The 6,405-nt window shown below is 52.2% G+C and overlaps 1 long non-coding RNA gene across 1 annotated transcript; it reads left to right on the top strand.

The window, feature by feature from the left end:
• Positions 1–158: 158 nt before the first annotated feature.
• LOC148056109 (uncharacterized) lies at positions 159–4,123 on the top strand. The gene is made up of 3 exons (XR_015704139.1): positions 159–383; positions 2,859–2,958; positions 3,488–4,123. It is a non-coding gene; the product is annotated as an uncharacterized LOC148056109 (long non-coding RNA).
• Positions 4,124–6,405: the final 2,282 nt, after the last annotated feature.

Below are 6,405 nucleotides of genomic sequence, written 5' to 3' on the forward strand. Positions count from 1 at the left end.
CTTGCCGTGGGAGGGCGGAGGTTTGCTGTGAAGGGCGGAGCTTTGTCTGCGCATGCGCGCTGTCTCAGGGGCGGAGCTTTGCTGCGGGGGTGGGCGGAGCTTTGTCTGCGCATGCGCGCTGTCTCAGGGGCGGAGCTTTGCTGCGGGGGGGCGGAGCTTTGCCATGGGAGGGTGGAGCTTTGCCGAGGGGGCGGAGCTTCACCGGCGCATGCGTGCTGTGTGCAGGGCAGAGCTTGGCTGCAGAGGGCGGGGTTTTCCGCTGGGAGGGCGGAGCTTCGCCAGCGCCTGCGAGGTGCATCGGGGGCGGGCATCGCGCCGTGGGTGGAGCTTCCCCCCGCGGAGGGGCCAGCGGGAGCCCGGCTGCGGCTGCAGGCAGGGAGGAGGTGAGCGGGGAAAGTCCCGAGAAGGGCGGCGGTGCCTGGGGGGGGAGCGGCCGGGCCGGCGGGAGGCACGGAGCGGGGAGGGTGCGGTGCCGTGTGGGAGCCGGGCGGGTGGGGCTTCCCGGGGCCGGGCGGCGGGGGGGTCGCCGCGCCGAGCTGAGCCGCGCTGGTTCGATGCTGGGCGGGCGCCGCGCCGGTGCGGGCCGGGCGGCGGGGCAGCGCCGAGCCGCGCCGGGGCCGGGCGGCGGGGCAGCGCCGAGCCGCGCCGGGGCCGGGCGGCGGGAGAGCGTCGCGCCGAGCCGAGCCGCGCCGGTCCGGGGCCGGGCGGGCGCCGCGCCGAGCCGCGCCGCTCTGGGGCCGGGCGCCGGGGGGCCGCCGCGCCGATCTGAGCCGCACTGGTTCGATGCTGGGCAGGCGCCGCGCCGGTCCGGGGCCGGGCGGCGGAGAGGCGCCGCACCGAGCCCCGCCGGGGCCGGGCGGCGGGGGAGCGCCGCGCCGAGCCGCGTCGGTCCGGGGCCGGGCGGGGGGGGGGGAGCCGCGCCGGGCCGGGGCCGGGCGGCGGGGGCGCGCCGCGCCGAGCCGCGCCGCTCCGGGGCCGGGCGGCGGGGGAGCGCGCCGCGCCGAGCCGCGCCGCTCCGGGGCCGGGCGGCGGGGGGGCGCCGCACCGAGCCGCGCCGGGGTTGGGCGGCGGGGGAGCGCCGCGCCGAGCCGCGCCGCTCCGGGGCGGGGGGTGCCGCGCCGAGCCGCGCCGCTCCGGGGCGGGGGGTGCCGCGCCGAGCCGCGCCGCTCCGGGGCCGGGCGGGCGCCGCGCCGCGCCGGTCCGGGGCCGGGCGGCGGGGGGGCGCCGCGCCGCGTCGGCGCCGGGCGGGGGCGGGCAGCCGGAGGTGTTGGCGGGGGCTGCCCGGAGCCGCGCTGGGGGCTCGGCGGGGCTTCCACGTGCGGCGGCGGCGGGGGGAACGGTGTCCCCGCAGGGTCCCAAAGCACGGAAGGTTGCGTCTCGCGGCATCCGGGGCTTTTGGTCGGTCACGTTGGTTCCCCGGGGCATGCCGGGAGGTGTAGTTTCTAGGGCCGTGGCTGCCGGGCAAACCGCTTCCTTTGTTGCCTCCTCCTTTCCCTTGCCTGCGGGGGAGCGGCGGGCCGGCGGGAGGCACGGAGCGGGGAGGGTTCGGTGCCGTGTGGGAGCCGGGCGGGCGGGGCTTCCCGGAGCCGGGCGAGGGGGGGGCGCGTCGGGTCGGGGCCGGTGGCGAGGTGAGCCCGGAGTTGGGCGGGCGCCGCGCCGGTGCGGTGCGGGGCGGGGGGGCCCCGCGCCGAGCCGCGCCGCTCCGCTCCGGGGCCGGGCGGCGGGGGGAGCCGCGCTGGGGGCTCGGCGGGGCTTCCACGTGCGGCGGTGGCGCGGTGAACGGTGTCCCCGCAGGATCCCAAAGCACGGAGGGCTGCGTCCCCTGGCATCCGGGGCTTTTGGTCGGCCACGTTGGTTCCCCGGGGCATGCCGGGAGGTGTAGTTTCTAGGGCCGTGGCTGCCGGACAAACCGCTTCCTTTTTTGCCTCCTCCTTTCCCAGCGTCACCTTCTGCGTCCCGGGAAGAAAATCCCGCGTGGGTGATTCCGCTCGGCGCTCAGGTAATCGCGTGTCTGGGGCTGCGGGAGCGGGGAGAAACCCTTGCCGGGTCAAGGACGCTCCAGGGGCGCCACATCAAAGCCAGAGGAAAGGCAAAGCCGCTGCCCGTGCAGAAAAGCCGATGACAAATTGCAGCTGAGAGAGCGCGCCGCGTTCCTGCAGTGCTCCCTTGGCAGTTTCGGCTGTTTGCCTTCCGGGCAAAAGAACAGACTTTCCTCTAGGAGAAATGAAGAGCTGCCTGTTCCCTTCTTTAGGGTCCGGTGTTTCTCTTCTGGTCGGTCGTGCTACTTTGATGGGCGAGCTGGAAATAGCCTGTTGTTCTGATACGCAGAACTAAATTGTTAGTAACATGCGGTGTCAGTAGAGTTCATTTTGGAGCACCTAGGTGCCAGTGGAAACGTAAGGAATGAAACGCGATGGAAACCGATCTTTAAACTTTAGTTTTCCTTGGTTTTTCTTTGCCATCAGAGCGTCGATGGCACAGTGGCCTGTGGCTCGGTGCACGTTCTGTTCCGTGGAGCCTTCGGTCTAGGACTTTGAAGTAACAAAGTTTGTCCTTCCAGAAAAGGGCTAGTCGCTCCTAGGATTGAGGTGTGGGCTTGGAGAGTCTCTTAAGCACGTGCCTAGAATTAAAGCCGAATTTCACTTCCTGTTGCTGCTGTTTGTCTTCACTTTCATTCCTTTCGCCACTGCTCCATCGTGAGCGGGAGCTCTGAATCATCCCTTTTTTTCAGTCTCGCACACGTTTTTTTACCCAAGGAGGTGCTACGTTTAGAAGTTAAGGAGTTTTCTCACAAACGCGTCGGTCGATGCAATTGCGTTGTGATTGTTAAAACCCCCAAAATAACACCGGTCTTACAGATCTGGCCTATTTCTTCTGAACACGGATTCGTCGCGTGCAAATCGGGATACAGATCGTCTGCGCTTCCTGCTCTGTGGAGGACACTGTGCTGAGACAGGGGTGAGCTCCCAAAGGAAAAAAATACAAGGTCATGGGGTTTTTTTGTTTGTATTTGGGGGCGGGGGGGGGTGTATTTAAAAGAAAAAAAAAAAAAAAGAGTGGAATGTTGACTGGTGGCAGCCTGCAGAGCTTTTTTGCTGCCCGGCCTCTCCTTTTCCTCTCTTGAAGTCCTCTTTCGTGGCTGTAATTGTCGTTTGGAGAAGTTCGGAAGAGCAGTTCAGGGACTTGCCTGGGCCCGTGTGCTAGTAATACCAGGAAGGGAAACGCTTGAACCGGTAGCAAAGAAGTTGGCTCCAAGTAGAGGTTCTGAAGGAAGAACAACGATAACAGGAAGCAAATAGCAAGTTACCAAAAAATGGGCGCGTGTCAAACGCCTCCAAGTTTTATTGCCGAATGTTGTTTGGCAATATGTTCCAAAGGGCTATTTTTTCCTTCGCTCGGCTGTAGCCTTCGCAAGACTTCACAAAACCGGGCAGCTTGGGACTCCTCCCCAGCTTTATGCTACAGGTTTTTTTTCCTCTCTCAGCAGAGTGTCAGCTGCCGCCGTTTCACCGTGGTCGCCCTTTCTTCTGCCGTGAAAGCGCAAGACGGACGGAAAGGCTGCGTAGCGGTCTGCGAGTACAAGGTACGTCCGCGATGCGTGTCCGCGTTTTTCCTAAGGCGCTTGTAGCATGGACTTCAAAGTTAACGTCAAGAATGCGCCAGCTCTCCTTCCTTCTGTAGTTTTTCTAGGAACTATTTTAACGCAGATCCTAAAAGGAAAAGAAGGTCTGCGCTGGAGCGTGTTCTGCCTGTGCAAAGCCGACTTCCCTCCGTTTATTTTGCCTTCCTGAAAGCGCAATCTTCTGTTTCTGTGCGCTTACTAGGAAATGATATCGGGAAAATAGTTGCGTCCTAAAAGAGGAAAGACGCCGTTTGTAAGAGTTCAGGCGTTCAGAAGAAACAGGCTTTGTTTTCGTCATAGAAGCTGTGTGCTTTTTCAGTCAATAAGTTTTGAAAATATCTTAGAGTAGTACTTGAAAAGCTTACTGAGATACTAGCGTCCGTACTAAAAGCGATCCAGGTCCAAGGAGAGACGTGGACAAAAGAGGAGGAATCGGCCTCGAAAATTCGTGTGTGTGATCAAAAACGTTCAAAACTGTAAATACGGGTGTGAGGCATTGCAGTAGAGAAACATCTCTTGCCTTTCTATATACATATATATAGAAAAATAATATTCATATGTATATATACAGTATTCATATATATATATATATATATATAAAAAGAAGGATTTCCAAATACAAACCTATATCTGCTGTATTATATAAATGATTCAAAAATAATTTTCTGTCTTTTTCCATTTTTTCCGTCTCCGTTTTAGTTCACCGATGCGGGTTTTTAAATCACTTCCTGATGTCCTGTTTCTTAATTTTCCCAATTATTTCTTGTCTTTCCTTAGTGCCCTTGCTTTTTAAAATTTTGTTTCTGCATCTCTGTTTTAGTGCACTGTCCCTAATGCTGATTGCTTTTTAAGTTTTCTTTCTATGCCTCCTTTTATTCCGTTCACTGTCTTTATTTTGAATGATTTCTTGTCTTTCCTTAGCACTGTCGCTTTTAAAAATTTCTGTCTATGTCTGCATTGTAGTTCAATGTTGCTACTTTGTACTGCTTTCCTCTCTTAATCCTTTGGCTTTTAAAATTTCTACTTGCATCTTGTTTGCTGTCATTAACTTTTAATTATTCTTTCTTGTTTTTCCTTAGTGCCATCACTTTTTAAATCTTCTTTTCCATCTCCATTTTAGTTCACCAATGGGATTTTAAAATTTTTTCCTTATTTCCTTAATCACCATTGCTTTTAAAAGTTTGTCTGTTTTTATACCATTTCCTGTCTTTATTTTGATGTATTTATCTTTAATTATTTTTTTGTCTTTCCTTAGTGCCCTACCTTTTAAAATTTTCTTTCCACAGCTCTCTCTTAGTTTGTTTTCTTTTTCTTTTAGTTTTCTTTCTATGCCTACTTTTATCCTGTTCACTGTCTTTATTTTTTAATGATTTCTTGTCTTTCCTTAGTGCCTTTGCTTTTTAAAATGTCTATTTATGTCTGTGTTGTAGTTAGCTGTCACTATTTTTTAGTGCTTTCCTTTCTTAATCTTAATATTTGGGTTTTCCTTTTTTCCTTTCTTAATCTTGATCATTGGTTTTTAAAATTTTCTACTTTTATCTCCTTTGCTGTCATGAGATGTTAATTATTTTTTCTTGTTTTTCATTACTGCCATTGCTTTTACAATTTTTTAATTCTACATCTCTCTTTTAGTTCACAGTTTCGATTAATTTTTTCCTTATAGTTTGCCATCGCCGTTTTTTCATTTGCTCAATATGGCTTTAATCTCCATTGCTTTTAAATTTTCTGTCTCCTTTTATCCCCTTTGCTGTCTTTATTGGGCTCTAGTTAATTATTTCTTGTCTTTCCTTGGGGCCCTCCCGTTTTAAATTTTCTTGCTCTGCCTTTCGTTTGCTGTCCCTAGTTTTTAGTTCCCTCCCCTTCTTTTCCCTAATGCTCATGGCTTTGCAAATTTTCTTTCTCTGCCCACTTTTCTCCTGTTCACCATCTGTAGTTTTGAATGATTTCTTGTATTTCCTTAGTGCATTTTTTTTTTTTATTTCTGCATTGTAGTTCACTGCTGCTATTTTTTAGTTCTTTCCTTTCTCCGTCCTTTGGCTTTTAAAATGTTCTACTTTTATCCCGTTTGCTGCTGTTAGTTTTTGATTGTCCTTTCTTGTCTTTCCTTAGTGCTATCGCTTTTTAGATTTTCTTTCATCATCTCCATTTTAGTTCAGTGATGCTATTTTTGAATGTTATCCTTATTTCCTTAATCACAGTTTCTTTTAAAGTTTTCTGTCTCCTTTTGTTCCAGTAGCTGTCATTATTTCCCTGTATTTATGTTTTAATTACTTCTTGTCTTTCCATAGTGCCCTCACTTTTTAAATTTTCCTTCTCCATCTCTTTAAGTTCACTGCCACTATTTTTTAATTTTTCCATTTATTTCTCTAATCCCTGTTACTTTTTAAAATTTTCTTTTATGCCGTTCCCAGTCTTTATTATGCTGTTCTTTTAATTACTTCTTGCCTTTCTTTAATTCCTTTGCTTTTTAGATGTTCTATTTTAATCTGTTCTAGCCTGCTGTCTCTATGTTTTAATTTTTCCCTTATCGCCCCCTTCTAAAATGTTCTTTCTATGCTTACTTTTCTTACTTTTGATGCCTTTATTTTTTAATTATTTCTTTTCTTTCTACATCTCGGTTTTAGTTCAGTCCCTATTTTTAAATTTTTCCATTTTATTTCCCTAATCCCCCTTGCTTTTCAGATTTTTCTACTTTTACCTCGTTCACTGTCTTTATGTTGCTGTCTTGTCTTTTAATAATTTCTTGTCTTTTGTTAGTGCCCTTGCTTTTTAGAGTTTCTTTC

The sequence above is a fragment of the Nipponia nippon genome, unplaced genomic scaffold, assembly GCF_047370975.1.
Source record: "Nipponia nippon isolate SJK-2023a ecotype South Korea unplaced genomic scaffold, ASM4737097v1 scaffold_18, whole genome shotgun sequence".
NCBI lineage: Eukaryota > Metazoa > Chordata > Aves > Pelecaniformes > Threskiornithidae > Nipponia > Nipponia nippon.